This window comes from Puma concolor, chromosome C1 (assembly GCF_028749965.1).
Source record: "Puma concolor isolate L17-30 chromosome C1, mPumCon1.1.hap2, whole genome shotgun sequence".
Taxonomy (NCBI): domain Eukaryota; kingdom Metazoa; phylum Chordata; class Mammalia; order Carnivora; family Felidae; genus Puma; species Puma concolor.
In genome coordinates, this window is record NC_141674.1 from 141,190,880 (window position 1) to 141,200,037 (window position 9,158).

Sequence of the window (9,158 nt, forward strand, 5' to 3'; positions counted from 1 at the left end):
AGGTTTTCTGTTAGGTTCTGGATCAGTGACAGGGTTGGTGCTTTTTACAGTGTCACGTGTACATGAAAATAAGTCATATCACTAACCTCTGTTCACCAGCACTGCAGGTAGACTGTACTTTTAGAAAATCTGATTTTGAAAACATAGACTTACATGGTAACCCAATTTGGAGTTTAAAAAGGATTCTTCTCTTTAAAAAGGAATTTTGTATTTCTTTCCTAACACATTTATAATATTTTATTTACAAAAAAACCATTATGGCATACCAGGTATGCAAAGCCAGTTGTATCTTGACTACATTATGGTAACTTTGAGCTAAAATACCTAAACCACTTTTACAAATGTCTTTTTAAATTTTTTTAACGTTTATTTATTTTTGAGAGAGAGAGAGTGTGTGTGTCTGAGCAGGGGAGGGGCAGAGAGAGAGGGATACACAGAATCCAAGCAGACTGTAGGCTTTGAGCTGTCAGCACAGAGGTCGACGCAAGGCTCAAAGTCACAAACTGCGATTTCATGACCTGAGCCAAAGTCAGACACTTAACCGACTGAACCACCCAGGCACCCCTACAAATGTTTCTAATAAATTACCTTTAACTTATCTACTAGGAGTAAAATATATGAAAATTCTTTGAGCATGTACTAATAATCACATTGTAATTGGGAGAGCGTGACCTCAGACATTCAGCCATTTTTCTAAGCTTGCATAACAACTTGGGAACAGTCCTAAGACATGAGTTTGAAACATCATGGCTTTAACCTAAACTGTTTTCCACTGGAATCTACTAGAAAACAGGCCTCTGATTTTTTTAATATAAAAATTTCTAACCTAATTTGGTGTTAAAAATCCAATGCAGATTTCCAAAATGTCTTTCAAATCAAGCCTTTATTTTCAGTAGTTACTGTCATTAGCTAATTTTAAAATCATGGATTTTCCCATTAGCAAAGTAATATTGTCTTGCCATTCCTTTGGCAAATTTCAACTCCACTGTAGTTGCTGAAATTGGATAGGGGGGTGGGGTAGCATCTCTATGTAGCTGTATTTTAAGCTGACCGGAGACCTAAAATCCAGAAGCTGAAAATGGTTTCTGAGGGAGACTCTTTGCAGCTCTCCGAATTCCAAAATCTCCTGATTCTTGTATATGATTTTATTTTCAAAGCATTTTCATATGCATTGCTTCAGTTGATCAACATGATCCCATTTGCAGCTTTCATAGCTAAAGCTTTGAAGTGGTTAAAGGAGGTCCCACTGATAGTTTATATTACAAAGACTTTGATTCCTGATCCAGGATTCTGTTCCACCCCCACCAGGGTGACATGTATGATGGCTCCACCTTTTTCTGCTACTTTTACTAAAAAGCCATTTCTCAGACTTAGAGGTGAATGAGGACTTAGAAAGCTTCTAGTCTGCCTCCTTATTTTATACAGGAGGAAAAGGAACCCCAGAGAACCCAGACCATTTGTCTCCGAGAAAGCTATATTGCTTATGTTAAGAAAAGGTAAAAACCATCAAAATGTCCCTATTTTGATGCTCAAGGTAATCAAGACATTGGAAATGGATAGCAGGTTAGCAGTTTCCTCTTCCTTCACACTCACTGTGGGTTAGTAATATCACAAGGACCATCAATATAGGAAAGGGCACAGAATAAATGTGGAGAGAGCACACTTTCACAAAGGAAGCAAGCTAGCCTTCTGGAAACACAGTTGTTCATTCTAACTTGAAAAGAAGAATGTTCTATGGAAATAATAATTTTCAGAATCATGTCCTAAAAAGAACAGAATGATTTGTCTAAATTAGAGATTATCAGTTATTCAGAAATGGTTTTCTAAGGGTTTATGGCATGTCCATTCTCAGAAGCCAACCTCAAAAGCCATGTTCAGGCCTGGAATTCAGGCTTTCACTGAAGTCTTTCTGTGACAGGGATCATTTTGTGAAAGTCAGGAACGTATGTATGAAAAGCAAAATGAACAACATACCATCAGAATATAGCCATGATGCAAAAGTAAGACGTACCCTCCATAAATCCATTAATCTTTGAGATGAATTCACACTGACTCACTGTCTAATCCCTATTCTCTCTACAATGAAGCCCTACTGTTTGGATTATGGGATGTCTGCCCATTCTTCAGTACACCTCCTTCCCCTGGTGTTCACTGGGTGATGGCTACTGGTCCAGCTTCCCAGTTGCCCAGCAGCTTGGCTTCATCTCCACCCCAGCCACTCCCAGCAATTAAGCAGGATGGAGTGAGCAACTAGAGGCCCACATCACACAGTGATGTGTGAAGATGAATCATTGAGGACGTGCTTGTGGTTTGTGGTGTCTGGGGTGAAGAGGTGAGTAGACCTCCATAGTTTGAGAGAACGTATTTGGGCTCACTCGTGACTCACTCAGTCTGTCTTGGTCCTGGCACATGTCAGAACTGGGCTTATCCCTACCTTTAAAGTCTTTCTAAATGCTCAAAGGTTTGGGCCCATCCCTGACTTTAATATCACATTTAATTAATTAATTACCCTGTGTGTGTTTTGCCACTGACCTAAATACCAAGAGACACACCCTCCTTCGTGTGAGACAGCCCAAGACCAATGTGAGTATGCAATCAGACCTCCCAGGAACTATCTCTTCAAAGCCAAATAATCTAAAGAACCGAAAACTATTTGGAGTATTGCAAGTCTGGGAGAAAAGCATAGCTGATGGGTTTAGGGTGGAACATATTGAGAACAGTCAGTGTGAGTATCTTGTCAAATTAGCAGGCCCATGGCCACCTTCATTTTATAGGAAGGAGACAGTAAGGGCCTTGCTGTGTACCCACCTCAGGAGCTCCAAGCAATGCAAGAAGCCTACTAAGAATCTTATTAAGGTCACTGTTCAGTGGTCCTATCCACTGCCTTAAATTCTCAGAAGATACGGAACTCACCCTTTGGTACACAGAGATGAATATTTGACTTAGCCTGGGAAATGTGTCTTTTGAGCATGACCATGGATGCTTTTACTTACATATTTTCAGCCTGGTAGCTGGGGCACTTTATTCCTGGTACTTACACAAAGGGGATGATAAACCTGAAGGAACAGAGCAAAATTCGGAAGGCCTAGGAGTGTAGGTTGCATGAAAGACTATAGAGCACTATAGATAACACAATGCTTCCAATGTTGAGAGCAGTGGAAAAAGCATCAGTAAGAGAGCAGCTGAGCACGTACCACCCACACCACTGGATGGCAAAGGAGAACAGTGACAAAGGTCTCTGCAGGAAGGGCAGGGACGGATGAATGGCTAGAGTTCCGGTAAATGAACTAGGCAAGAATATAAGACCAAAATTACTGAGTGCAAATTGCACAAGAAAGAAAGAATAAGAGGATTTTCAAACTCAAACGTATGCAAGGATTAAATCTCTCAGACCTCATGGAAGCAGGAATGCCTGGTGGTACTTGAACAAGAGGGTAGAGTTCAAGGAAGCTGATCTTGTTCTAATTCTGTGCCCTCATTCTGAGACCTGAGATCTGATATCCTGAGACTAAACCCCAGTGTGCTCATGGCTTCCAGAGCCCCATAGCAGTAGGTCTCCACACCAACTACATATTAAAACCACCTGGGAGCTTTCTAAAAAGAATAATGACTAGGCTCCATGTCCAGCTATTCTAATCTAGTTGGTCTAAGTGCTTTAAAACAGCAGACAGTTAGTAAAGCCCCTCTGCCCCAGGTGACTCTAATGGGCAGCCATTAGGTAACAAACATGAAATGCTGAACATGTATCAGGAATGATCAATAATAATCACAGAAGCAGGCTTAGTCAAGACCAATCTAGAAAAATAAATCATGGACCAGTCCATTGGCACCTAACCTTTCAGTTACAGTCATCTACAGCTGATTACCAACTCCTCCCAAGACTGGCTTCATAGCTTTCCTGAAATTCAATGTTCATAGCCCTTTGACGCCTTATAAGGTAGTTCTTTTCATTAGCCAAACACTTGCTCTGTTTTCATGGTTAGGATTAAATTCATTTTCCCTGGGGAATCTTCTCTCAACCTCTGAAATAAAGTGGAGCCCTCTTGTTAGTAACTGCTATAGAAGTCTAAACTTCTCCTTTAGGATACTTTACTCATGTATAATTATTTAATTAGTTATTATTGTGACTCCTCACTGTGCTGGAAGCTCCATGAAGATGGGTAATATCTCCTTTTTTGTCTCTGCTCTACACCGAGTATCTGGTACACAGAGGACACAGAATAGACACTTACTAACTTACCAGACCAAACTGATATAACATGACCTTACCTATGTAATATTCCCTGTGGATGTAGTCCCTCCAAGAATACCAATCTTGGCCAGATTACACATTAGAGTTGGAGGGCTATCTTCCACTAGCTGATCCTGTCCAGTGATATCTTGCCCAGAAAGAAGAAGTAATTAATTTAAACTGGGCTATTGAGTGATAGATCTAAACAGTAGGCTGGGCATGGGGGGGAATTAGAAATGTTTCTTTCCCTCTAGTGTAAACATCTCAACCAAGAGGTCCTTGCCTTACCAGGACCATCCTGTAGAGTCCATCTTAGTCCTCGGCTTTCACCAACAGCATGCTTTATCAGTGCCTTGAACTTGAAAATCGCAGGCACTCTGGCCCAGAGGACTTTATAAAGTACTTCAACCCTTAGCTTCACTGTCTTCAAAACCTGCAAGCCTTCAAACTCTCCCCTCATTTTCCACAGATGGCACCCCTCCTATTTACATGACTAGAGAAAAAAGCAATAGAGGACACTTCAGCTTACTCACACTTAACCAGGCACCTTCTTCCATCTGCGCTAATGCTCTCTGTCCCTCCTGTGACATGGATGAGGTTACTCCCTTCTAAGCACAGGATCCCCTTCCCTCCACCCTCCTCAGGGACTCACTGTACAGATTGCTTCCCATGCCACATATTCGGCTTCCTCCACTGTCTCATCTCTCTCATCCACATTCAAACATCATAAAAGCCAAACAAAGCGAAATCAACCTGACCCAAAGGTCCCCCTTCCATTACCCCCTCTTTACTACACTCTGCAACCAAACTTCTTCACTCTGTTCTTCTAAGCTCACAGAGGAGTTCCTGAATTCACTGACAGACAAGCTGCCCAGCCCCATGCCACTTCTCAGTTCTCCTCTCAGCTAACTTTTCTGTCTGTCTACACTTTGACTACTCCCTTCTTGCTGAATCACTTCCCTTCACTTCCATGAACCACCCTCTCCCAAGAGTTTGCTTATTACCCTTGTTTTCTCAATCTCCTTTAATGGATTATCCTCCTCTACCCAATTTAAATGTCAAAGCTCCTCAAGATTTGGCACTAGCCTCCTTCTCTGTAATCTCTCCTGGGTGATTTCCTCATGCCCATTATTTAAATTTCCAACCATTTCCCAGTACCTGCCAAATGTCTCTCTCCCCCTCAGACCCCTGTGAATTCTAGAAACTCTCCACCTTCTCAACATATCATTTCTATGTTACCTCAAATTCAAGGGAGGCTAAAACTGAACATGCCATCTACCTCCCTCCAGTGTCCCCATCTCAGTGAACAGCACCAGAACAATCCAGCTGTTGGGGGATGAATTACCAGCCAGAAACCTGGGGTCATTCCTGACACGCCCTCTACTTCACCTCCCAAATCAAATCCACTGCCAAGTCCTATCAATTTTATCTCTTTCAAGTCTATCTGCTTCTCTCCATGTCCACTTGCACCACTCTGGCCTAACTCATCTCTTGCATCTTTTCCCCTCCATTTCAATTCATTTATTACAACCAAAAATAGTTTTTAAAATACAAACCTGACTATGTCACCCATGTGCTTAATACTTTACAAAGATTTCGTATTGTTTGTGGTGTGGAAAAATAGTATCCTCTTCAGGCCTAGAAAGTGGCCCTGGGCTGGTCCTACCCCTCCCCCTGACCTCATTCTGATCTCATCCCTTCTGACTCTCTGCACACCAGCCATTCTGATTTTCTTTTCATTCTTTGAAACATCTGTTCCCTCCAGGTTCAGGTCTTTGCATAGTGTTCTTTCCTCTAACACATGTCCTCCTCCCTTTCTTTTTATCCTCCATATCTCAGCTATATATCACTTACTCAAGGATATTTTCCTTGAAACTCCTAGATAAGATCAGGTCCCCTTGCTCTCCACACTCATGGAACCTGAACTTTTCTGTTATAGTGCTTTTCAGTTTGTCAGTGTGTGTGTGTGTGTGTGTGTGTGTGTGTGTGTGTGTGTAATATCAGTGTCTATCTCTCCTTCATGGGGCAGGGACAGTTGTCTCCTTTTCTCACCGCTTTAGTAGTGTTGTGATGCACCTCCCAGATTTCCCTTCAGGAAAGAAAGACTTCTGTTCCCACTGCTGAAGTGTTGCCACCCATGGCCCTCAGCCAGCAGTCCTCCTCAGGCATTGACAGGCCTGAAGACAGTTGCCTCAACCAAGACCATGTCCACTTCCCAGGGCAACCAGTATCCAGTCACCGGATGAAGGTGACCGGATAAAGGCCCAGCCCCTCACCCCAATTTAGGGTACCTTTGAAGGCATCTCTCATCTTCATAGCTGCGCATGGGGTTGGCTGTGGCTTCCCTGAGACTTTGTTGCAACGCTCATTCTCTCTCTGCCTGGTCCTGCTTTGTCATCACCTTTCCGTGTGTGTTGATCCCGAAAGCACTTTGTAACCACTCCCTTGCACACTAATCTCCATTTCAGAGTCCGCGTTTCAGGGATCCCAACCTACAGTGCTACCATAGTCCCAGCACTGAGGACAATGCCTGGAACCCAGCAGGTGCTCAATCAGCATTTGTTGAATAAATACAAGAAATGATGAAAAGAGATTAAGGGAAAATCTTAAAGAATCATTGCTAGTTAGTGACAGAATAAGAGTTAAAATCAGCTTCTGCCAGCCCTGACCTGTTTCTCACATATTTTTCACATATTAAATTTGCAACAAAAAATTTACAATGTCAAATGCTGCAAAACTAGCATCTCTTGCTGATTACAGCATATATGGTTAAAGCTCTTTAGCAAAGCAGTTTGGCAGTATGAGTTGAGGGCTATGAGAATGGACATATCCTCACCCAATAACCCTGCTCTTGCAAATGGCCTGAAATATGAAAACACTGCTATGAGCAATTTTGTTCCCTGCAGCATTATTTGTAATTCACAAAAAATTAAAATAAATAAAAATTCAAGACAATTTAAATGTGCAAGCATAGGAGAATAGTTAAATCAATAACAGCACATCCACCTGGTACAGTATCATCAAAAATGATGGCTCTGAAGACATTTTCAATGTCAAATGAAAATAACGGCACTAAAGTCATGTGTTCAATGTGCCATACTATCTAGAAAGTGAATATATACATTAAAAATTCTACTTGGAGGAAACAGAACAAAATGCTCTCATTGCATATGTTATGGTAATCACTTTCTCTTTTTAAAAATATTTTCCAATTTTTACATAATGTGGTTATATTACTTTATAATGAAAACCATAAATATAATAAACAGTTAAGATGATATATGGTTAAAGTAATGGTTATTATTAATTTGGAGGTTACTTTTCCATGGTGTCGTTAACCAAGGGCAGACCTGAGTCCTAGGTTCTGATTCTTAACCCTGGCTGCCCACTGAGGTCCCTGGGGTTCTTTAAAATCTTTCCCCCAGAGACTTGGATTGTGCTGATCTTAGATGAGAATACCTGGAAAGCATGATTTTGTTTTACTTTTTGTTTAGCTGTTTATTTAAAAATAATTCCAAACTTACAGAAAAATTTCAAGAAGATTCATTAATTTTAAAATTTTGCCACATTTGGTTTATCATTCTTTATAATAATATAATAATTTATTTTATCATGAAACCATCTTAAGGAAGGTTGTGTACATATATCATGCTTGTTTACCCCGATAGTTCAACATTTCCTAAGAACAAAGATATTCTCTACCAGAACAACAGTGCAGTTATCAAAGTCAAGAAATCGAACAATGACACAGTACTTTATAATGCATACTTTAATTCTCAATAAGCATGCAACAAAGAAAGCAGTTATGGAGGAATCGGCTACTTTCTAATTGTAACATTGGTAACAAACAAACAAACAAACCCAAAACTACAAAATCCCAGGGACCAGTCCTTACACCAGGAGCCAGCCCTGTCCTTTCTCTTGTTTGTTTGTTTTCACCCTCTCTTCAATCCCTTGAGCTCCTCTGTATCCTTCTAAGCAATGCCCTTTTATTCCAGTAAAGTCTTTAAGTTGTCTGCCACTCACTTTAAGTTGCCTGCCAGCTAGGAATTCTTCTGGGTCAGAGTAGTTCAGCTGAGACTGTTTATAGAATACCAGGGCCCATTATGTGTTTCTTTTTGGCCTTTATGGGCTATTCTAGGACATTTCTCCCTCTTTTTTAGGACACCAAATGCTCCATGATAAAGAAACTGGCAGAAGACAAGTGTTATATCTTTCCACATGAGAGCACATCTGACAAATCCTGACTTAAGAAATATCCTGACAGGCTAGGGCTCTGAACGAGCCGGAAGCATGGCTGAAAGCCTGCTTCTCCCAACACCTGAGGAAGCCATGGCCCAGGACCTCCTCCAGACACAGGAAATTTAAAAGGTTCTGCATCAATTGCCTGTGCCCGGAGACCTTGCCAGATGGGATCCCAGCAGAGATCTGTCACATCTAGACCTGTTACTGACACCCCCTCAGTTCTGAGTTGCAGGGAAAGCAGTGTCTGTGGGCCCAGGGGATCCAGTCTGGCCTTCAGACATGGTGTTCGGGGCATACCTGTGTCTGGAGTTCCTGCCTGCTCTGTGGTAGGGAACATTGGATCAGGAACTTGTGTCTCAGCATGTCTGCTCGGCTCTTGGAGTTGTGAGCTGCATTATTTCCCTGGAGGAGGAAAAATGCTTAAAAATGTATTTCTTGCCTCTCTACTTCTTACTCTTCAACCTATGTTGGTTGAACATAGGGGAATGTTGTGTTAAGAAAGAAGGAAGGTTTTAATGCTCCTATTGAATCTAAAGCATTAGGAGGTTTCTCCCTCCTCTAAGCTCTTCCTTCTCTCAAAAGTTTACAGGGCACCTGACTGGCTCAGTCAGTAGAACATGTGACACTTGATCTTGGGTTATGAGTTTGAGCCCCGCAGTGGGTGTAAAGATTACTTAAAAAT